The 25,047-nt window shown below is 43.2% G+C and overlaps 1 long non-coding RNA gene across 1 annotated transcript in view; it reads right to left on the bottom strand.

Annotated features, from left to right (window-relative positions):
• LOC136365367 (uncharacterized) overlaps positions 1-19,818 on the bottom strand; it is a 105,981-nt gene extending 86,163 nt beyond the window's left edge. Inside the window, exon 1 of the long non-coding RNA XR_010744353.1 lies at positions 19,672-19,818. This is a non-coding gene — a long non-coding RNA (uncharacterized lncRNA). The remainder of the gene's footprint in view (positions 1-19,671) is intronic.
• Between the last annotated feature and the right edge of the window lie 5,229 nt (positions 19,819-25,047).

Raw genomic sequence — 25,047 nt, 5'->3', positions numbered from 1 at the left:
GTGTTTGGGAGACACATCCCTCTCATTTCCAAGCAGAAAGCCCAGAAAAATTGTGTGACAGCTGAATCCTTTGGCTCAGGATAAAGGTGGAACATTGTGCTTAGTGTGTACAGAGTCAACCACAGAGTGTGAATTCAAAGTCAAGGCTTACTGAGGTCAACAACCCATGTCATCGACTTTCAACACAAGTAACAGATCAGTAATAAATAATAGCATATTCTCCTTTTTACTCAGTACCTGTTCTGTGCTTCAGATATCCATAAAGAACTGCAAACACATTTGTACAAGAAACCAGAAGAAGCGGTGCTGGTGAACCTTCCTTTGATTACTTCTTGACTGTGTTTTCAGACACATAGACAGTCCTGGTATGTTTTCCTCTGCTAGATTCCAACTGACCAACAGATCCCATGGCAAGAAGATGGCTGAGAAAAAACAATGAACAGTGACCTTTGCTGCTTCCCTGCATGGGCAGAGTAAACCAGGCACACACAGCTGACAGACCCAACAAGGAGGAGCCAAGTGCTGTGATGCACACATTGGTAAATCTTTGAGAACACAATGCATTGCTTTCAAGTGATGATAGAATCACAGAACCTCCCAGGGTGGAAAGGGCCTCTAAGGACATCGAGTTCAACCACTAACCCAGCACTAAACTGTGTCCCCAAGTGTCACATTTACACATATTTTAAATCCCTCCAGGGATGAGAACTCCACCACTCTCCTAAGCTGATTGTTCCAGTGGTCTACAGTCTCCTTCTGTGAAGAATTTTTTTTCCAATATCCAATCTAACCCCCTCCCAGAAGGGGAGAAGCAGTTTCCTCTTGTCCTTTTACTTGTTACTCCAGAGAAGAGACTGATCCCCACCTGGATAGAAACTCTTTTCTCAGTCAGAACACCGAGTTACTTACTGGAGGCAATTTCCACTATCTGTATCTGAATCCCACAGCTAGAGATAATGCCTATTTCATAGTTGGATTAATTGCAAACCAAAGCATGATCTGCACAAAAATGCACAACAGGATCCCAGTCCTAACTGAATTTTAATTTAGAGCCATCTATCAATGACGTCCTCATATTACATTGTATACTCCTAATGAACTCATTTATAAATGTATTTATAATGCATGTGTCTAAACACCAAAGCAAACATCACAGGGGAGGAGAGGGTTAGAAAAGGGCAGAACAGAAAAGAAATAATACTGCCCAAGCTGCATTTAAGCGATTCTGTACTAAATGAATGCTGGCCTGGCCAACAAAATTATATTTAGAGTAGAAGATCCAGAGCCACTGAAAAAGTCTGAGGATTTTAAGTGAATCACAAAGAACTTCTGAAATAAATCTGTTTATTAACGGAGAGATAAAGCACTTTGAAGGTCTATTTTTGTCTAGTTTGTATTCATACCCTGAGGTTATTTTAAAAAGGGGGGATAAGTAATAATGCAGGTATGTACCACAGCAGTGACAATCAAAGACTTCAGCTATGAAGATTAACAAAGCGGGAAGTCATATGATCCAGCATGACTTTGGGAGCTGCTACCAAAAAACTGCAGCTTGTGACATGCATGTGAATCACGAGCATCTTTCTATTAACTTGGACAATTCTGACTTTCTTCCCATTTAAACCTTATTTTCTGCTTCAGATAAACAACCTGGACCCAACTATTCAATGCAAAAAACACCAGTTTTCCATTATCACGAACAAAAGTATTGCTTCATTATCAAACAATGTGACCTGTTAGTATGGTTTCAGCCAGCAATGTAAAAGTCTCAATTTTCAGGATGTGGGGAAAAAAAAAAAACCTCTACTAAGTTTAGATAGACACTAAAACCAAAAAATATGTGATAAAACTTGTGAAAAAAGTGTGTCTCTCTGGGATAACTTAATGTTTTTTTAAGAAACTGTTGTGCGTAGCTCTAGATTGTTTCATTTAAAAACCCCAGCTGAAAAAGAAACCTGCTAAAGGTAAGCCACAACAGATCATTATTTGGCTTGTTTCAGGTGATTAACTTTATAGTAGATTATCACACAGTTTGGACATCTACTAGGAATGTGATCCATGACCAGAATTCAGAAGACACTCTTTAGTATTTTGATGATAGCAGAGATAAATGCTGCATTATGGATGCACTGGGACTCATACAAGAGCTCTTTAGATTAAAATTCTAAAAATACATACAGCATTGCTTGATATACAGGACTGGCATCGTTACAGTTTCAGTCATGTAATGCTTTCCATATGCTAACCACTGAACAAATAAATTTGCCCGTAAATGCAAGAAATATGTACCAAGTCATAAATAAGCCAAGATGAAACAGGCTCTTCATATTAGGGTTAAAAATCTGAATTCTTTATTTCTTCCCCGAGTATTTCTATCCTGATGACTCAGCAACAATGCTGCAAGTTTCAGCTGAAGTCAGCGAGATGCCTCAGTGCTGTTCCGCAAGTGTCAATTCCACACTCGTTACGGAGTTTGTTTTAATTACACTTTTGAGGCCATCTCAGTCACAAGACACGAGTACCTGCTGAAGTCAAGGAGCTCTACACGGATGGAGAAACCAAGACACACGGAAGGACTGTGACAATGTTGTACTCGAATGAAACTCGCGGAATTTCCCGGTTGCGCCCCTGGTACCCCGAGCACAGCCCAAAGCCCGAGGGGAGCTGTCCTGTCATCCCGCTCACGGCCGGCAGCAAGCGTCCAACATGTGACACAGCTCACCGTGCCTCGGGGGCTCTGCTCCAGTTCTCTAAAGCTTTAAGGCGCTAACACATCGGTCACTTTCCAAACTGAGGCGAGACCTCGCTCGTGTCCCGTTTCTCAGCGAGCAGAAAGCAAAGAGCGGAACACGGGGCAGTGGGAACCAGGGATGGAGAGAGAGCGGGACCATGCAAACCCAGCTCCCAGCTCCAGCCCGGAGCCCTTGCGGATCCTTTCATTTCACCGAGTTCTGAGTCACTTTCAGAGAACAAAAACAAACCGACAGGCACGGAGCTGACCGAGTTCTCCCCCACCGCGCTGACAGCCGGGGGTTGGGGTGAGGAGCCCGGGGGTCCCGCCCGCCCGAGCCGGCGTCACCTGCGCTGCGCTGTGCCCGGCGGTACCTGCGCTGCCCTGTGCCGTGCCCGGCGGTACCTGCGCTGCCCTGCGCCGTGCCCGGCGGTACCTGCGCTGCCCTGCCCCGCGGTACCCGCTGCCTCGCCCGGCGCCCCGCGGTACCTGCGCTGCCCGGCGCCCCGCGGTACCTGCGCTGCCCTGCCCTGCCCCGCGGTACCTGCGCTGCCCTGGCCGGTGCCCGGCGCCCCGCGGTACCTGCGCTGCCCTGCCCTGCCCCGCGGTACCTGCGCCGCCCCGGCCGGCGGTACCTGCGCCGCCCCGGCCGGCGGTACCTGCGCTGTCCGGTGCCCGGCGCCGCACGGCCCGGCCCGGCCCGGCAGTACCTCAATGCCCTGGCCGGCGCCCCGCGGTACCTGCGCTGCCCGGTGCCCGGCGCCGCACGGCCCGGCCCGCCCAGGGAGTTTTCAGCAGCCGTAAAGCGGAGCGCGCCCGGCCCCGGCCGTGAGGGGCCACCCCGGGGAGCGCCCGCGGGGCCGCGCCGCTGCCGCCGAGCCCCGAGCGCCGCCGGGACGGTTCACGGCACGGGGAACGGTGGGGTTGGAAAGAGCGTCTTGTTACAACTCTTGTGCCGAGGGCAGGGACAGCTTCCGCTAGAGCCGGTGCGCAAAGCTCTGTCCAGCCCGGCATTGAGCGCTGCCAGGGACGGGGCAGCCGCGGCTTCTCTGGGCAGCCAGGGCCTCCGCACCCGCACAGGGGAGAGTTTCTTTCTTATGTGTAATCTGGGTCTGCTCTCTCTCCAGCGAAAGCTATTGTTCATCATATCATTCCATCCCTTGTCAAAAGCCTCTCTCCAGCTCTCTGTTAGCCCCTTAAACTAGAAGGGGCTCTGAGGTTTCCTTGGAGTTTTCTCATCTCCAGGCTGAGCAGCCACAACTCTCTCAGCCTTTTGTAGCGTTTGACAGATAATGGAGGTGTTCCAGCCTTGTTTTATATCTTTAGGGAGGAGGATAATTTATATCTGTAGATTTTTGTGCCTGTACCAGTTACGCCCGCGCAGCCCCGGAGCCGATATCCCTGTGAGACTGAGCTGCCCAGCGCTGCGGGCACGCCTGGGACTGAGACAGGAGGGACGGAACCACGGCAGAGCACGGGTTTGTGTCTGAACTGACACCGGAGAGGTGGAACCACGGCAGAGCACGGGTTTGTGTCCGAACTGACACCGGAGAGGTGTAACCACGGCAGAGCACGGGTTTGTGTCCGAACTGACACCGGAGAGGTGTAACCACGGCAGAGCACGGGTTTGTGTCCGAACTGACACCAGAGGGACGGAACCACGGCAGAGCACGGGTTTGTGTCCGAACTGACACCGGAGAGGTGGAACCACGGCAGAGCACGGGTTTGTGTCCGAACTGACACCAGAGAGGTAGAATAGAACCACAGCAGAGCACGGGTTTGTGTCTGAACTGACACCAGAGGGACGGAACCACGGCAGAGCACGGGTTTGTGTCTGAACTGACACCAGAGGGACGGAACCACGGCAGAGCACGGGTTTGTGTCTGAACTGACACCAGAGGGACGGAACCACGGCAGAGCACGGGTTTGTGTCCGAACTGACACCAGAGGGACGGAACCACGGCAGAGCACGGGTTTGTGTCCGAACTGACACCGGAGAGGTAGATAGAACCACAGCAGAGCACGGGTTTGTGTCCGAACTGACGCCGGAGGGACGGAACCACGGCAGAGCACGGGTTTGTGTCTGAACTGACACCAGAGAGGTAGATAGAACCACAGCAGAGCACGGGTTTGTAAGTGTCTGAACTGCTGCTTTCACAAAGCCTCTTAACAGGTAAACTTTGATCTTGAACGCACTGCTATTACAATACTGTCTCCTTAATAAAACAAACTTCCACGACCCAGATTAATGGCTTAGTTCTGCTTGGAAGCATTCTGCTGTTAATTCTGTCCCTACATCTACAGTTTGTCCTGTAATCCCGGATGCTACCACACAAGGTACAGGGCTCAGCTGTTCAGCAAAAGCAGGAGAAGCATCACCCTGATAAATTTCACTGTCTGAAGTCAGGGTTAGTATTGTTTACCCTAAGGGAATTACTGATAGAAATGTTCATTTTAAAAAGGAGAAATATGTCCAGCCGCACTTCCCAGAAGGTCATTTATGAAAGAAAGAAGAACATTTAAAATGTTTTCCCTGCTGAATAAAAACTACTGTTGAAATAAAGGCATCTTAGCCCAGCAGCTGCTGCAGAAAAGGGAGAAAACAAAGTCTTCTAGAAGTCTTCTAGGCATATGGTGCACATATAAGCAGACAGAAAAGGAAATTTCAAGCATTTAAAATAGAACTGGCTTCTGCTAATACAGTATTAATGGGAAAGTCTGGCTGGACTGCTGTAGCTCTGAAAACAATTTTAGAAAAAAACAGAGCAATGTAGTCACTGAAGAGCAGGTGAAGTAATCTACAATCCTCATTAATAAAGTACTTTCTTCAGCATTAAGCAGAAGTAAAACAGCTGCAGCTGGAGGTGTACTTTTCTTGCCCAAAGAAATCTAGAAATCTATCAGGCTTGTAGGTGTACAAATGCACTTACTCAAACCATGATTCATCAGTTTTTATTCACAGTTTTTTCATCTCCTGCAATAACATGTTATAACTCTGTTCTTTCCTACATTCTTCTCTTTTCTATCCCACCCCCAGGTACGAGCCGTGGCTATAGACTGGTTTTGTTAGTCACTCCAGACTTGAGGATTTTGTGCTGTTTGGCTTAAGCCAGTCCTGCCCATTCCGTGAGAAAGGCTGAGGATGAAGTTTAAAATGGATTTGCCAACACCACAGTTTCACATTTCCTTGCTTCAGCTGGGAACTGCTTGTGGGTAGTCCTAAGCTTGGCACAAGTGTGAGCTGACACTGCAGCAGTGGAATCATCTCCAAAGGCAAAGTGCACCAGCCATGACTCCACATGATTTCACACAGGGCTCCAAACTCGTTAGGACTTCTGTTAGGAAAGCTCTTTGGAGTCTCATGACTCTGCTGCATTTTGGTCAGAATTTCCTGGACACATCTCTTAATTACTAAGCAATAGCCAAAAATCAGTCAAATACAAAATTCCATTAACTTTTTGCTAAACCAGGCTGGCTTTGCTGCCCAAACCCTGCCTTCTGCTGCTGTTGTAAGAATTCCTCCCTTCCCTCAACATTTTTGCCAAGGATCGGCCTCATCGCAGATCACAGGCAACATTTGCTTACAGAGGACCAGAGGGAAAAGAAGTTTGAGACAACAGGCAAGGATTTTTTTTTATACTGAATCGTGACCACACAGTCTAGAAATTAATCCCACGGGGTAAAAAAAAAAAAAAAAAAAAAAAAAAAAAAAAAAAAAAAAAAGTGGCACCCCAGCATTCAGGGAAACTGAAATAGATTTACACTATGAAGAAAAAGAAACCTCCAGTCGATTACATTTTGCAAAAACTTATTGTTTTCTGTGGTTCTGACTAGAAAAGGACATGCAAGATAATCAAATACAAACTTTAAAACCTTCCCTAAAACTTTTCTGAAAGGAAAGTGTGCATGAAAACTGTACATCCATAGAATATTTTAATATTGGTGCACATCTTTCCTTAAGAAAAAATATATCAGGTAGCTTGGAAATGGACACAGAAACTTGGAAAAATTGAATATTAAGTTTAAAGACACTTCTTTGACTTGAGATACTGGGTAAGGCAGTTTCTAAAATTTTGCTTTACGGAAAGTCTGGCATGGAATCATAGACTAACAAGTTGGAAGAGACTCACAAGGACCATCGGGTCCAGCTCCTGGTTAGACTGAAAGGAATCCGTGTAACTCCTGACTTTAAATGGCTGTTTTTCAGAATAAGTTTGCTTTCCTTCTGTAGGTGAAAGTTGGGTTGGGTTAGTTTGTTTCTTTTGGTATTTTTACCAGCCTGCAAAGTGATTGAGCTTTAGGCATTCTGTGCAGCAGAAGTGCCACCTCGTGGCTCCCTTAATCCTTGCTGGGTTTGGTGCTGCTTTTTTGGATTGCATTCGATTTACTAACAGAAAAAAACCTTAATTTTAAGGAGAGTTCAGTCTACGACCCATATAGGAAAGATCCTACCTGGTTGCCACGCTGGTGGACTGACACTATGAAGGGTGATGTCCTCTCCCTCGCTAGAGGACACTGAGCGCTGTAGTTGGCAGGACTATTTATTCCAGTGCAGGAGAAGGAGAGCATTAAAACTGTCATTTTAAAGGTCTGAAAGGGACCTACAGTCCTGCCCCTTATCACCCATTCCCACAGCTTTTAATCAAGGAAGGTACTGAGACCAAGAGGACTGGTAGGCATGCCTGGAATGTCAAGTCCTGCTTCTTTACACAGGCTAAAGGCACCACACATTTAAATAACAGAAGCCCCACTTGAGGAAACAAGAAATTAAGTACCTTTAAAACCATCTGCTAAATGCAGTTTGAAAGTCTAAAATTCCTTTTTATGGGCAGTCTCTGCCTTTTATACTGAAAAATTAATTGGATATATGTATTTTACAGAACAAACCCACGATTCAGCAAGAAAATTAATGAAATGAGGAGACAGTTGGAGCTGCTGCCAAGAACAGTCATTTCAGACCTAGCAACCTTGGAAAATGACCTTTTAAATAATGAATTTGGAAAAATAACACTACAAAGCAACAAAAATGAGCGTTACCTACCTATAAAGTCTGCTAATAGCAGTAGCTTCCAAAGAATGAGGACATTAAATGGATCATGGAAACTCTCTAGACCTGACATTCCTATATCAGGCATCCTAAGTGTTGAACTGCCTCAATGCACCTCCTAAGGTAACTCCAGTTTAGCTCAGGGTCTGTTTCTACCCCTGTACAATCAAGTACTCTGATGCAGAGGACCTGAGAGCACAGTCGTACAGCCTTAAGAAAGTGAGAAGATAACAAAATTAGGCCTAAAAGGGCGACCAGGGCTTCCCCAAGTACTTAGGAAAGGATAACTAAAACAAGGAGGAATGCGACATACTTAGACAAGCCATTAATTATTCATCATCCCAAAAGCAGTGAAATACCTCCCTAAAACTGGCTTTTAAGCACACATGCATTACACAATTGGAAGAATGTCTGATTCATGTTCAAGTACTGTTTAAGTAGTGCATAGTGATGCAAAAGAACTTCTGGGGTTCTGCAGTATCAGAAGTTTTTGTAGTCCTTGATCCATGCCTTACAAAGAATAACTAGGAAAAGCAGGAAATTCTAATTTTTGTCCAAGCTTAAACTAGAGCATGATTATTTTTTCTGTAAAGGAAATGACTCCCTACTTAATCGCATTTTCTTTTAACTTTGAAATCTATCATATTGAAATGAGATGGAAGTCCTGTTTCTTCTCAAAGCTTTCCTGCAGTGGATTCTCCCCGCCTTTCCCCTCCCACTCAGTAAAGCTGTATCCTTAAGCTGCACAGTTCCCCAAAGTCTGTGCAGCTCTCTTGGTGCTGCAAGGGGCTTTAATGTCTCCTAGAATCTTTTCAGGCTGAACCCCAAGTTTGCTTGACTCCATAGGAGAGATGCTCCAGGCCTCTGATCTTTGTGGGACTTACTCCAGCAGCTCCAAATCATCCTTATTTTGGGGGCCCCAGAGCTGGACACAGCACTCAGAAAATCTCAGACCCACTCGTTCAAGAGATGTGAACGAATATAATCAACATTCCTCATAAGCAGGACTCCACAACACCCAAAGTCGTTTTACAAGAGAAACAGTTGCTATGATGAAGATTATAGCCACAGATTATGGAGAAGACATGCTTCTTGCTTTTTTCATTATTTGAAGAATAATCACTGGTGAATTTTAGAAGGTTTTTGTGAATTGAAACAGAAAATGAGAACAGGTAGAGAAGCTGAGCCTTAATCCTCCAATTTAATTTCCTTTAATCTTGTTTATAGAATATATCCTCTTTTTTTAACTACTTTTTTTATTCTTTTTCACCAAATCCTGGCACGTTCAGATCCTCTTACACCTTTTTACCATGAAATACGTGCATTGCTGTTCTCCAGCCAGACTTCCCTCCCCCCTTCTCCAGGTTTCTCCGCCTCACGCTCGATGCCCTGGTTAGGTGTCTAATTCAGGATGTCTGAGACAGCAAAACTGGAGCAGGAGGAGAAGACAGAGCATTACAAGTGGCCCTTTGGCAACCTGCAGGGCTCACACTTACAGCAAATGCTCTGCGCACAGGTAGGGTGGCGAACACAACATCTAGGCTTAATAAAAAACAATTTATATTCTCCCCCACTGAGGTCTGAAGCTGGGATAGGTAATTTGTTCCAAATGGAGGAGGAACACTACAGACTACAGTGCTGCAGGCTTTTCTGGGTCTTGATCGTTCAGTGCATCCCGGGGTTTCTTCACATAACCTGACCTCCAGTTGTTTTTGAACAAGAGAGGTAACTGCTGAAGATTGTGGAGAAGATAGAAAGGAGACAACCCCTAATTACTGGTTGATTTCATCTGGAGCTGCATTATAGTCAGTACTTGGCAAGAAAGGAGACTTAAAGGAAACAGCAATTCCTAAACCAACACTAACATCAGCATTTTTGTTCTTTATTAGCTCAAAACGTTTTATTTAAAAGCAGCAGGCCTAGCAAAATAAGGAACAATCTAAAAAGAACCCCTGTTGACATAGACACATTCGATTTGCTGTGATAAAAGACAAAGACCTGCAAATCTTGCAATGTATCATTTGCTTCCAAGGACAGTAACATATAGCCTGTGATTTTAATGATTGTCTTGCAACTGATCATTTTGAGAAGCACAGGATAAAGTGCAGTTAAGCCAAATATTATCCTCTTACCCTTCCAGAACACAGTATTTCATTTAAGCCAGTCAGGTAGAGGTAGTTTTGAGGGTTAGTAGTAGATTTGAAAGCTTGTTTGTAGTTATTTGAGCTCCAAGATCTCTGCATAATTTACACTAGTTCACATTTCAAAAACTTCCCAGAAACTTTCAAATATCATACACATTTTAAATAAAGCTGCTATAGGGTCCAGTTCTGACTTTGCATATATCAGTACTTTCAAATCAAGACAAATTTCTCTTTCACCACTCAAAATAATTATATTGCCACCATTCATATTAAGAGAAAAAGATAGATGGCCTTTACCCAGAGATGCTCTGGTGTGCCCTTACAGAGTTAATTGGAGGACTGACATCTGAAGGAGCTCTCTGTCTCCCAAGACTCATTTTCTCTATATTCATACTATACCAACCTGCAAGACAGAAACATTTAACAGATGCTCCCCAGACATGCATTGTTTTTCCTAATATTTTCACCCTGTGGTATAGCAATCCTGCCCAAAACCTCACCACAAGCAGCATCCTGAACATAAAATATCTACTGCCAGCTGAGGAAGTTGTCTGTTTCCCTCTTACCTCAGAGAATTATCAGTACACACCAGGAAACAGTGTCAGATATGCTCATCAGTCACAAGTAATTACAGATCCCTATCATCATTGTTTTTCCACACAGTCACCTTATCTCTGACAAGACACAAAAAAAGCTTTCAGTGTTGTGGGAAGGATTGTCCCAAGTTCACTATCAGAAAAACAAGAAAATGATGTGTAAGAGCCCAAATGTTTTTACTCTTGTTTATAAATAGCAAGAAATCGGATTTTTTTCATTACATTAAATGAAAACTTTGCTAGCTTGTAGGCACCTCTTTACAATTGTTTTTTTAAAGAAATATAAACAATAACATTGCTTTCTTAATATAGCTTTTCACTGGTTTTTATAAGTATCTAAATAATTAAAACTACATTCCAATGTAAGTCATCACGAGTGAGGGCTTTGCCCAGCGATCCATCAGGAGAGACACCAGAGCTTATGCCCAGTGCAATGCTTCTCTATAGAGTAATCTAATTAAATTAACTCTATGAATTGAGTGACCATATGGAACCATGAGTGATGGAGAGATACTATAACTTGGAAGCACAATTATCACAAGAGAGTCTAAAACAAGGAAAGAAGGTGCAAGTTATAAGAAGAAATCTGCTCAGTGACAGTCCAAGTATTGGAACAGAAGCTCTCTTTAAAAAAGGGAGCGTGTCAAGAGACAGTCCATACAAAGAAACAATAACAAGTTATTATAATTCTGAGGCACTTAGCAGAAAAACATCACAGAAACAGAAGAATTTAATTTCTTTCCATTTACTACCAACTGAAATGGCCACATGCTGTTCTGTGTTTGTATTTATTGTGTATTTTTGTTTGTGCCACCAGAATATAAAGCTTTTCCAGACAGAGCCCAGCTGTTTGTTTGGCACAAACTTCCCTATTGTACAATTCTGGGTACACTTAGATTGGGGCTATACATGCTATGTTAATTCTATCCCTGAAGCAGACTAATTAAATCACAACCTGATAAAGTGGTGTTACAATTTTCACTGAAATCAACAGAATCAAGGACATTTCAGTTTTAACTAACCAGAGGGCTAGTGTGCAGAAAACAGAAATATTTTAGAAGCGGTAATTAGAGTAGAACTCTAGGAGTAGTGAGTTAGACTCAAGCCTTGGTGCATCTGGTGGGAAGCTGCCACTCAACTCATGCTGCATCCTGTTGTCAGGGCAGTGCTGAGCACTGAAATCTGCCTCATGGCTCACACTGGAAGTCCGTGGCAGAGTTACTTTCAGCACAGATCCTGATGGATCATCCCCCGTTTCCATTCCAGGACAGCACAGTTTTTACTGATTCACAGAGCAGCACTGCCCACAGCAAGGGCAGTCCCTCCCACTGCACTGGGGTTGTTTCCCTGCCCCTGTTAAACCTGCAGGAGCTCACACATTCCTGAGTCTGTTGCTGTCACAAGGCCTGTGGCTGCCATAATTCAGACTTAAATTCCTAAAAAGCCTGGAGAACACCCAAGGGCTGTCCCCTCTTTGCTGTTTCTGTGGCATTTTCTGCCCTGTCACGTGTCTGTACCAACAGCAGAGCGTGTCCTGCTACATACAGGTCCTCTATGGAAGAGCATTCGTGGAACTCCCATTTAAATCTGTCCCTGGTCTTGTGATCCAACCTAACCTTCTTTAAAAAAGTTAAAATCCATTCTAACACTGGGTTTCATGTCCTTAGCATTGGCATAGGAGACTACACAAGGTTCAAGAAGGGAAGGCAGCTCACTGCTGATTCAAAAGGAGCTTCAGAGCAGATGTGTTAGTCCCTTGTCACACTACAGGAAAAGCATTTAGTTCAGCTGCTACAAAGTCAAGTTTGTTCTCTGATTTAGTGGCTGCAATTCTTCACTGTTTCACATACCCAAGGGAGTCAAATAGTGCAAACACTGAAAGATAACTGAAAACCTAAGAGGGCACCAGAAATTGATCAAAATCTTACCTGCACCTGTCGGCATTGCCCGTCTGTTGTATATAGCAAAACCAAACTCAAGCCAGTGAAACACCCAATATAGACAAAAGTGGATAAATTGGGAGTTTTGTTTGTCCAGGACTTACACTTTCTTTATGGCACATCTTGTACCTGATTTGCTTGTCCCAATGGGGGCCGCTGTAAAGAGTGTGTTATTAAACCTTTTAATTTCAAACACACTTCTGCGATTGCAATTTATAAGAAAACAGAAAACACACGACTGAATCCCACTTGATCTCTTCACGCTACTTCTGCCAGTTCATGGGCTTTAATTCCAATCAGGATGAACAAATCCACAGCAGAGACCAGTACAGAGAAATGTATGCCAATTTTACAGGAAAATCTTGCCTTTTATTTAAATTCTGGGCAGAAAGGGTCCAAAAAAACACATGAGAGGCAGCACTGCTTCAGTACCTAGTATTTTCCTATATTCTCATTTCAGCTGGTATCTTGGGATTGGTAACAGTTTTAATTCCCATGGCCAAAACTTTTAAAATTAAGGGTGATTAAATTACTTTCCAAGCAAATCATAACTTGCAGACTGTTAAGGTGGCAACCTAAGTAGAATGAAATACCTTTTGAGACTAACACAGGCCTGAAGATGCCATCATGTAAGAAATAGCTTTTCACTGCTCTGGTTCACTTTCATACTGAGCACCAGTGCATGGAGCAAGACAACAATTTGGCTCTGAACAGTTGGGGTGTTTTTGAAATGTGATAGTGTAGCTGGATACTTCCAAGAGTAAAAATGCTGTCAAAGCAGCATACAATTTAAAGTTCCTAAGTGAAAGAAAATGGATGGCTCATCAACAAAAATGTCATTTCTAAGAATAAAGACAGTTTGGGTTTTTTTCTTAAACATTACTCTTGACTCCAAGGGAAAAAAATCAGTGTCTTACAGAACTAGCATGGGAAAGGAGCAAGGACAACAAATGTCAAGTTAAAGTCGATGTATTTGCTGGTGCATCATTTAAACAGTGCCTGAAGGATAATCCCAGCAAGATGGGTATTTCAATTTGGTTTAGCAGCATCCCTAGCCGGGGTAGGATAGTCTGATCACTTTATTAGGACAACAGTGTCACTAGGGGAGAAGTTGGGAAGAAGTAGCTATAGTTTGTGTAAGTTTTTTACTTTTTAAATTTTTATATAAAGATTTAGTGGGATAACTTCAGCAACCAGTTTGAAGCTGTGGATGTTCATGATTTCAGCAATTAGTATGCCAAAAGGCTGACTGTGCAACAGACTAAGAAATGTACTGTTCTTGCCCATAAAAATACAGCCTATATTTATGGGTTTCACCTCTTATGTTTTAAGGATGGCAGAGTACAGCCCATTTTCTTTTCCACTTTAAATGTTTTAGAGCAATACACTCTTTACCCCCAGACATCTTCATTCCCTTCCAAATAGTACCTGGAATTCAGATGGCACATTAAGATTCGTGCAGTTTGACCTTCCTTGCCTTTCATGCAGAGCTCCAGTGACTCTGACTAGCAAAGTTTGGGACACAAATAATTTTCATCACAACTCGGTTGCTTGTTAGGATTACATGAATGCTCTATTAAAGGATAAGTGTTGAAAACAGATAGTTCTACTCATTAAATCACATTGAGTTTATACTGGCTTTAGCATCTTCCATCTAACCAAAAGAATATGCAGCATCACCAACTTCCTTTTTAGGGTCACACTTCCTTTTCTTCTCTACAGTGAGGAAAAATTACTCCATGAAATGAATAATAAATAAAATTAGTCCAGCACTGGTCTTTGGCATTACACTGATAAGTGGAGATTCTCCCTCAATTGAAAGCTGCTGAGTGATCAGAGCACCCTGAACCTGGTATTGGAATATCAAAAATCTGCCTTCATTTACATTGGCAATCCACATGCCAGTTTTCCTACTGAAGGCTCCAAGTCATCATCTCGGAGCCCCATCCAGCCAAGGAGCAAAATCCTTAGAATATAAACCTTGAAGGAAGTACTGCATAATATGTGTAACTGGGAAAAAGATAGCAGAGGGTTTTCTGGCTTTGCTTCTTCCTGGACAGTCCTGTACCATGTGTTCTTGGGGATTTCTTGGGATCTTTTGCAAAAGTCAGGACTGTTTGAAGAATATACCCGCAAAAGCGTTTTCCACAGCATGCAGAGAAAACAATTCAGCACCAGAGTGTTTGATAGCTATGGTTAAGGAAACTACCTTGTCCCACCATCCAGGAGTCACTCTCCTCTGAGCTGGAACCAAGGCTCCTTCTCATCTACACCCTCTCAATTACAGTCAGATCAGTTTTCCTCATCAGCTCGACCCCAAGTTTCCCATAGCAGAGTCACAGCCTTCCAGATCCTTAAAACACTTTAACCATGGTACAATAACCAAACAACAACTTGGTGCCTCCAAGGAGGGATGCAAGACAAAAGAACCTCTGGGCTTTCATCCCCTTACAGTCTCTATGTAGGAAAATCCAGAAGGTCCTCAGCTCCTGCCTTGTCCCTGTCCCTCACCTGGCTGTACCACAGGTCCCCATGGCCTCAGTTCACAGCCTTTTGCCTTGGGGCCCTGCCCCTCACCTCAGCCTGCAGCTTGTGCCCCAAGCTATCTGCACTAAATGTGTTCCCCAACATCTATGGTGCCCGGTTTTAAACTACTAGTACAATACACTTTAGGAGCCAGGAGCGTGGTGCTTCAGGTGAAGATGGCATGTGGCCAGAGCCATTCTAAAGACTGTCTGGCTGTTCAAAAGAAGATATTCTGCACTGAAAGCACCATCATTGTTCTCAATGGTCTATTCACTTGAAATAGTCACACCAGTAGACCACCATTAACAGCCAGCAACTTCTCCTTTCAGCCCCCCTCCTCTTTTTATTCATAGACTTGAAATAGAAATGGCCTCGGACAAACATTTCCATTTTGAAATGCTTCCTACTCTGAAGTCATCTCCAGCATCAAAATGAACAACTGCAGTGTGAATTAAACCGTGCAAGATATGACTTTTGCCAAGTACCACCATCTGGATATTTAAATCCACAAAATCTCTGCTATAGGGGCAAGTGCAGCACTTATATTTCTAGAAGTGGAAAATCAGCCACTCCTCTACTTCTCAGTGCAGACATTACACCAAGATGCCAGCTGAGGTAAATCCACACCAAGGAGCCTGTTCACCTGGTCTCACTACCTACCTGTGATGAGACTGACCACTTAAAGGTCTTGAGTACATTCTGTTTGCAATAGTGTGCCCACACTTGTGAAAAGGAAAGAAACAAGTCTCATAACCCTTTGATTTGTGCCTCCTCACACTTCTCTACCTGAAGCTAAAGGGTTAGAGGCAAACAGGTACAGTAAGCAGCTCTTTTATAACTGCAGCATAACACAGGACGTGTATGTGTGGAGGGAAGAAAAGACCAAGCCAGAGGCAACTGCCCTTTTTCCATTAACACTTTCTCTTATATTTTCAGCTTTCCTTACAAGCTTTGAATTCACCCTCTAAACATCATCACTCACTGCTAATACCAGACACTACAGCACATTACATAATGTGCCATATCTAGAAAGGGAAAAAAAGTGAATTTTTCACCCTATTTCCAACCTTTATTGCCAAGTTATCTGACTTACCTTTCAGCAATCTAATGACAACGATATTCTGGAAATTCTCAAGTGTAATTTATGTAATCTGGGTCTGTTATTTAAGGAGTCAGAAAGTCACCCTGTTGTACTGTTCCTACTATATTCTTACTCCAAATCTAATGTTAAGAACACCGTATTTTCTGGAAAGCCAAGAGAAGGAATCCCCCAGGCTATGATGCACTTTGCCCTCTCCCATATCTATGTAGGTCAAAAGGACATCAGATTTTGACATAAAACCCCAACTAGATTATGATCCAAAACTGCTGTCTGCCATAGCAGCCCAGAGCTTTATCCAACCAGATTTTGAAAAATCTCCACAGCTGGGGGTTACACAACTTCTCTGGGCAAAATCTGCTTGACTAGCCTAACAATGAGAAAGTTTTTTCCCTTAAATTCAACGTAAAACTCTATGACTTCAGTTTATGTCCTTTGCCTTTCAGCTTCCTAGCATAGAGTGCTGTAAGAGCCTGGCTCTGTCTTCTTGGTAACTTGCTCAAAGGCACAGGGAGGCTGCTGACAGGTCTCCCATGGAGCTGCAGTTTCCCTGTAGTCAGTCAACACACGATACCATGGGACTATGGTTTATTTTATGAGATGCAGCTCTACATGTCCAAATTATAACTTCCAAGAGAAGCTGCAGCAGTTTTATCTAGAAACCAAAGAGCTCACATTTTGCCAGCAGCAAAATTTAAAAAAAAACCCCAACAACAACAAAAAAATCCAGTTAAAAATATGGTCTTTCTTGCCAAAACACATATTAAAAAAAAAAAAAAAAAAAAAAAAAAAAAAAAAAAAAAAAAAAAAAAAAAAAAAAAAAAAACAAAAAAGCTAAAAAACACAGTAGTGCAGCGCTAGAAGTAGAACACCCACCTCCTAGTTATCCCAGTATCTCGGGCATAAGACTGCTCTGCAAGAACAGCCACATTCACAAATAGAACAGTAAATCCCTAGCAGCATTTATCTAAATACAGAAAAGCATATTCCATACAGAAGTTTAGCAACAAAAACAGAGAAGGTCTGATTTAGTAAATCCAGTTTGCCTTACTTATTATTTAGCAAACACCTTCTACTAAAATCCTACAGTTTGTTGACAGCAATCTGAAATGTGTTGAAGTAGGATACACATACAGAATGTCTTATTTACTAAAGCTGCATTATTTTTAGAAAAGCTGAATGTAGAACAAGCTACATCTTGCTCTAACTTACAGCTGAGCATCCTGTTTACATGCTGATGTCCGTGTTTACTTTTTTGGTTACAGGAAGCAATGCCAAAAGACTTGAAATAATTTTGCCTCCTGCTGCCTATCAAGTTATTTCACTCCCGTAGGAAACAATGGCTGGGGGTCAGGTTAACTCATGCAGAGAAATGCAGAGAGCAGAGTTTCACTGCTCTGAGACAATGCCATTTTAACAGCTTTGCCACAAGGATTTGCTTTGCCAGGTTTCTTTGCCCAATCTGTCTCTCTGAAATATGTACAACTTCCTTCTGGCACTTTTGCTTAGAATATTCTTTAAATTATTTTTTCCTTCTCTCCAAACCTTGTTCTCTCTCTTACAGTACTAACATTTTCACGTGATTTGCCCTCTATTTTCAAGCTGCAGTCCTAACACATCAGTCAGATGCAACAGCAGTTTCTACATTCTATTCTGGCATTTTCATTTTATTTTATTAATTTGTATCTTGAAAAGCAGGATGGCTGGCCTTATAGAGGGTTAAGAGGAGGAAGCCAGGACAGTTCTCCATATGAATCTCTGTGCAAGTGCCAGCTGGATTTCGCAGCCCCGTGCTCAGCAAAGCACAGAACAAGAACGCTGTTAGTATTCTTGGAGTGCTCTGAAGAGGAACAGGAAAAGAGAAGAAAATAATCTTACTCTGTACCAGAAAGAAGTGCTGGAAAGTCAAAGAGGAGAATTCAAACTCCATCCCTCCTCACAGCACATAATCAACATCACTCACAGTCACTCTCATGCATCACAGTGACACTAAAGGTAATAAGCTGTATGTGAAAGAAGGGAAATACTGAAGAGGTGTTGTTGCAGCACATCCCCCTTTCCTCCTGCTCTCCATGCCCTCCAAAGCTGAACATTACTCCCAGGATACTGAAAATACTGCTTACTGAACCTCTGCCCAAGAGGAGACCCACCATGCACCCACTCCTGCCTCTTGGGATGTATTTGTAATTGGCTTATAGAAAATGCACTCTTTCGAATGACCAGAGGTCACTTAGTCTCTCAGTTTATAATTAAATGGCTAATTTAGCCTACCTTGAAATCACTGCTAAGGAACAAGAGAGACACAGACAGAGCCCTAAAGCCCAGGCAACATTGGGATGATATGGAAGTGTTGATGGCTCCCTAAGACCTTAGACAGGTGGTGCACAAAGCTCAGGGCCTCTAGGTTGCTCCTGTGCATACAGACAGGTTAATTCAAACACCACTGGGTTTTATTAACTCTCTATCAAGAGCAATTAATATTGAAACAGGTCCAGAACAGAGCCAAACAATAAAATCCCCATTCTCCCATTGTGAAGAGCAGCTGTGTGGGGGAAGCAGGAGTGGAGACAGCCCTGACCCTATTTCCTCTACCTGTCTCACTCTGCAAGTAGACACGTATTTACCCCTGCCATTGCTAGCACACCCAAGATATAAGTGCAAGAGGCACTGCCAAGTGGGGCAGTAATGCACACAAGGAAAATCCTCCAAATACCAAAGTTATATAGAAAAGTAAAAAGCACCCATTTCTTCACCTCAGGGGCAAAATTGTACTTCACATGTGTGATGGACTGAATAACACTTCGTCACAAGAGCCAATTTTCTTCCAACTCCCCTGCAGCTCCTAAAACATAGATCTTAGTTTTGTACCTGATTTGCTAAATGGCTTTCCCTTCTCTTATACCTTTAAAAATAAAAAAGGATGATAAATACATAATTTCATGATTTACTGCGCTCACCAGAAAGCAGATATTAGGAGGACTGTTCTCACTTAAGAAATATATAATGAAAAAAAAATCCAAAAAATCCCAAACAAACATGTCACTCCCCCTCTTCCACAAGGAGAGGGTGCATATTCCTCATGGAAAACAAAAGCCAGAAGAAAAAGCTAAGTAGGCATTAATATGGGAAGAGTCTAAAAAGAACCCCTATGACTTACAGTAACAAAAATGTCTAGGACAGTTCCATCTCTCATAGATTAAATTTTAGTGTTATGTAGAGTAAAAACACAAGTGATAACAAAAAGTTAGAACAAAACCCACATTTAGTGCAGGCATTGAATCAATAAAGTAATTAGGATCATAAGCACGCCAAGAAAATCAACATTTTGGTATTTTTCTACCATGTAGGACTTTATCAGAAAGATGCAGGGCTCTTAAAAAAATAACCCAAATATTTCTCCCAGTTCTGAATTCTCATTTTGCACTTTTCATGACTTTGTTGCCTGAAAGGCATAGTGAGTGAGTACAGCTCCTTGGCTGTACTCCCTCTAACTCCCCTGGTTTATCCCCACCTTTAAACACATCCATTCAGGAGTATTATAAAACAACCATATAAATTCCGTTTCCTGTAAGATACTCAAACACCCACCTCTGTTCTAGGAAAGGCTCTTCTCCACAGACTGAAGATACCCTGCACATCTCACTCTTTTCAGCTTTCCCTCCAAACCTGCTTTTGCAGTTGTAGAGCAGGGTCCCAGAGCTGCACCCCTTCCCTTCTCATCCCACAGCTCTGCTTTTGCCCCTCTCTCTGGAAGCTTCTTTGCAGCAGAGACTTGTGGGAGAGCAGTCCCAGCTGCAGACACTGATGCTCTTTGATGCCCTTTGACAACTAAATGCAGTTCGTGAACTCCCAAATGCAAAACTCCTGGCTGTTGTTACCTGAAGGAATCTGCCCCACCAGGGCTCAGCCTGGGCTTGGGATTCCAAAAGAAGAACACCTGGCCAGGAAAGGACCCCATCACTGGGACTGACCCAGGACTTGAGCACAAAAAGAGTGACTAAAGCATCAGCTGATGCTTGTTTGGTGCTCATCTTGAGACTCCTGATGGGTCTCAAGTCTGAAACAAAAACTCAAAACAGAATTTGGGCAACTGTTTTATTGATTCTTGTCACCATGTACACCACTCCCTGTCATCAAGCATGCAGGATTGCCTCTTTTGCAGAAGAGGGCTGTGTTTGCAATTATGTGCAGTTCTCTCCAAAGCCACATCCGAAGTTCCTGATGCCACTTTCACATTGCCTATGAAATGCAGGTTAGAATTTGTGTTAGAAAGTCCAAGAATCTTAGGTGCATCTGAACAAGGCTATGGAGAAATGAAATTGCCTGACTGGTAAAGGGAAAGGTCCCCCACTGATTTCAGTATGTCACAAAATATATGATGCCTTTTATTATAATGCAGCAAGAATAAATCAGCCTTTCATTATCAAGAAGAGAGGGTATTACTTGTTCTGGAGCTCTCTGCCTTTCAGAGAGGAGCGTGCTCTGAAATATTGTCACTTTTGTTGCTTCCAATATGTCAGCTTGGAAAGGAGATCACAGAAAGAAGATCAGGCCAAGACAAACATTTTACTGCCTTTTTTTCCACCCTGATTACACTGCTTTTGGGTTGTTATCAGTAAATTTTAGTATCTCATACCAGCCAGATGAAATTTTTTACTGGGCTCAGTGTCCTTACAAGGCTCAGACTTTGATGAGATCATATTTCATTTTCAGCTATTGCCCAACTGCGGTGTGTTTTAGTTGAAAATTAGCTATTATTTAGCTATATCTTGTGTCACACTGTGTTTCACACCCCAGAAGAAGTTTTCAGGAAATCATTGCATCCCTAACCACCTTTGTAGACCCAAATCATAAGGTTTTATTCACTCATGTGCTCGGTGTGATGGGAAGGAAGGCATAAACCAGGTGTGGCTGTGCAAGAGCTGTGGTACAGCACCGCTGGAAACAGCCCTGTGTCCTCCCTGTGTCCCAGGCTCCAAGCCCCAGCCAGGCAGCCCTGGGTGTACCCTGGGTGTGCTTCTGCCTTCTGCAGGTTCTAAGTGAACCTCCCCCATGGAGAAACTGTGATTTACTTTGTACTTAGTGCTGCCTACAAAGAGCCTCTCAATTTTTAGTCCATTAACAAATCTTTCCTGGGATCTATTAACATGTCACTACGGAATGCCTTTTCCTTCAAAGTTTAATACCTCTTAACTCTCTCTTAATCACATTGCTCTACTCCACTTCATAGCCTGGGGCTTCAGGGAACCTTTGCCTTTTATTAGTACTCATATACAATCATGTTGTCATTCCAAAATCCAGTGCTGCTTTGGGTTTCATAAATTCTTATCACTTTGATTTACTTGGTGTGTCTGCAGCTGTCCGAGAAGGGAGAGGAGCAGGCAGGGCAGGGAATGAAACGTTCCAGTACAGAGCTGTGCCAGTACATTCTTTTGCAGGGAGGAGCTGTTCCTGACAGGAGACACAGTCCCTTCTCCCCTGCAGGGGTGGCAGGCAGTGATAACACTAATACTGGTTGGTCAAATCCGTGGTACAACCCCTGGAGGTATTGAAAAGACATGGAGATGTGGCACCTGGGGACATGGTTTGGTGGTTGACTTGGCAGTGCTGGTTGGATTTGATGATCTTACGGATCTTTTCCAACCTGAGTGATTGTGTGATTCCTGTTCTGAAAGTTGGTGAGAGCTGACAGACCTCTGTGCTCACAGCTGTGAGCTTCCAAATGAAAACCTGACTGTTCCTACTTTGGTAGTGCCCCATAAAGGAAGATCTCTCTTGTTTCCATTGAATTAGTGAATGGACTCCCAGCCTTGTGAGGGTCATGGTATTTCTGGTTTGGCCCATCTAGAAGCTCTGCTGACTGGCTGGTGAAGGAGGGAAGGGACTACCTGTCTGCAGCCCATTTTCAGTCATTTGGACCTCCAGGTGAGGAGAAAGAATACTGGAAGAATATTTCATAGAAATGCACACTTAGGTATCCGTTTTATCTCCTGTTTGAGATGATATTTTTCACTTTAAAAAGGTGTTTGTGAGTGACATAAGAAAGTTTCGGTGTGATAAAGCTGTGGTCTCTATTTGGTAAATGCCTTATTTATGTCACTGAATTCATTATTGGAGAAGAAAAAACTAAGATTATGAAATTGTATAAAAGCAGCTCCTGATAATTCTCTTATATTTTCAGTTTGTTGTTTTTTTGGTTGGTTTTTTTTTTTTTCAATGCCATTTCTACTGAGAAGCATATTATCATGCAATTTAAGGTGCTCTAGTACTAGGAACATGAACAAGATGGATTCACTAATTAAATGGAAACAAGGTCCAGCCTGACATCTCTAAAATACAGCACATCCCATCACAGCCACATGCTTGTCTCCCTGCTGTTAGAGATTTGTCATTTGCAAGGTACCTGGGTTTCGTCTCAGCTTCATGTCAAAGAATCTGAAAAACATCTCATCTCTCTTCTAATAAGACACCATCTGCCTGTTTTTTAGAGTAGCCTCAGAGTAGACAATGTCTGGGTCTGTTTAAGCACTTTTTGTCTGTTCCCAGTTTCTTTACAAGAGGGTTTTTTTTATTTTTTTTTCCCCACAAGTCAGAGTTGCTGCAATGTGCTTTGTGTGGTGGAAGTGTTCAAAAGCATTGGGAATGTGAAGCTTGCACAGAATGCAGCTGCCTGTGAAATGGTGTTAGACACAGAGAATACAGTCTATCGATTCCTTGGCATCTATATCAGCTTCCTGTTTATTCCTGAATATAATTTAAGTCCTAGTTTTTTACCTGGTTGGATCCTGACAGGTCACTGGGTTTGTCTATATGAATTGCCATAGCAACTGTGGTGCTGGAGCAAACAGTCATGAGCTCTAATAGCCCGGGGGTCTGCAGCAGAGCACTCTTAATTTAGAGGCCTTCATATCTCCAATCTGGGTCGTTTTACCAGCTTGATTGGGCTTATTTTCTGTACTTCAGCATGGCTCACATTGTGATCTGTGGGCTACAGGGAGACGAGAGATGAGAGTTTGTGTTTGTTTATTTAGAAAGGATTGCACTCTTTGGATAAACACCATTCCAGAACGAAACCCAAAGTGCAGATTGGCTCAGATGTATATTTTGATGCAAAGGTTATGCTCTCCTTTATTGCAAGGCTTGGGTTCACATCTGAAGCTGAGATGAGATGCTGAACACTAAAACATCTCATTAGCTGGAGCTGAAGCTGAATTTGGCCTGGGCTGTGCTGTGCCTCAGGTGCCCCAGTGTCTCAGCCTGAGCAGTGCCCAGGGGCTGCTCTTTGCTGCTCTTTGCAGCTCTGGGCCCTTTCACAGCAGCTGCCCAGGCAGCCTTACTGTTGTTGTTCTCACGGCTTTTTGTTCATTGTTCCCGTGGCCGTGCACCTGCAAACCCCGATAATTTTATATGGCAGGTTCTCATGGGAAGCCATTAGCACTGGTGTGAAAATCAGCCCTTTCCCCCAACCTTTTCATGCCTCGTTTTGTAGGTGCTAGCTTGTGTCAGAGACAACTGAAACAACAAAGCAGTGCTTGTACACTCTATACTATTAAACGGTATTTTAAACACTGAAATATTAGCCTATAACACATGTGCACAGGAGGTTAAGGGCCAATGTACAACAATTTCTCTAATTACTGTACTCAGCTGTAATTATGCCACAAAGAGGAGCATCCAAGAGGGAGTTTGGGTTGATCCCATTGGGAAAAAAAGAAAAAAAAGCATATAATAAATAGTGGGAAATCATGCAAGAAAATTTATCTTTCTCTTCATCCTCACCATTGCTGCACAGGAGAGACAGCCCAGAGGACACCTGGCTGGGAACCCAGCACTGCTCTTCTCTGCTGCCCACAGAGGGGTTTTCCCCTCTCCTTCTGTGTGTCCTCACGTGCAGACCCTGCTCACACTACCCTGAGAGTGTGGCTCAACACCCTGCATGCAACAACCCCAACAGTGTGAGTAAGAATTATTCACAAAGAATTATTATTCACAAATAAAGTCACAAACAGTGCTGTGGCAGATATATCACATTTTTTTGTTTTTCACTGGGTCTGCCTCATTCTTATGGTGGAGCAGCAATAGCTACTCAAATTTTATGCCTTAAATAACACAAAATTTCAATGTAGATTTCAATATCGATAAATAACAGGTACGTAGTTAGTAATTTGATCAGTATATTGCACCTTTTTTTATAAAAATTGTGCAGCTGGAGATTTTCTCAGTTGGAATAGCTGGGTGTCAAAAGCCAAGCTGCCCAGGCAGTCTGTGTGAGCACCAGAAGTAGACACCTGCCCACTCATTTTTTGTCAGGCATGGCTTTGGTCACAGTTTCTGTGAAAATGAATACTGTTGAAAACACATTTTCTCTTTTACCACTGAGAGAGTTTTTAACAGTTGTGGACATTCCCATGTCCTTCAGATGAAGGAGGGCTACCCATCTTGTTCTTAGAGCAACAAACATCAAGCAAAGGGAGCTGAAATTACTCTGAAAAAGCAACTTTATGTGAATCTGGAATATCCAGAGGTGCACTGGCCTATTCACCCACGTTACATCTCCTTGACTGCTGTTGCTTGTAGAGAGATGAGTAAAGCCAGAGAAGTCACTCAACTTTTTGCCTTTTGGGCAATCCCACTCTGCACATTTCCTTCCTTAGACAGCTTCAAAAGCAGCTGTTTCCACAACCTGAGTGTTATCAGAGTTGGCTGCTGTGATGCAGTTACCAGGTGGCTCTGTCAGACCCAAACCTTGGCCTCCTGCAGGCAAGGAATGGGGGAAGAAAAAGGAGAAAAAGTGTAAGACAGTGGTAGTTTTACAGTCTCCTTCCTCAGCCTGCAAACTGGAGATAGGAGTAGACAAGCTTTACGGTGGTGTGGAGAAATCAATGCATTTTCATTGATTCTTGTAGCTGCAGAAATCTCACCCAAGCACAGGCACAGGGGTGAGAGCTTGAGTACATGACTGTC

This window comes from Sylvia atricapilla, chromosome 10, assembly GCF_009819655.1.
Source record: "Sylvia atricapilla isolate bSylAtr1 chromosome 10, bSylAtr1.pri, whole genome shotgun sequence".
NCBI lineage: Eukaryota > Metazoa > Chordata > Aves > Passeriformes > Sylviidae > Sylvia > Sylvia atricapilla.
The sequence above is the reverse complement of the archived record's forward strand: the minus strand, read 5'-3'. Positions and strand labels throughout refer to the sequence as shown.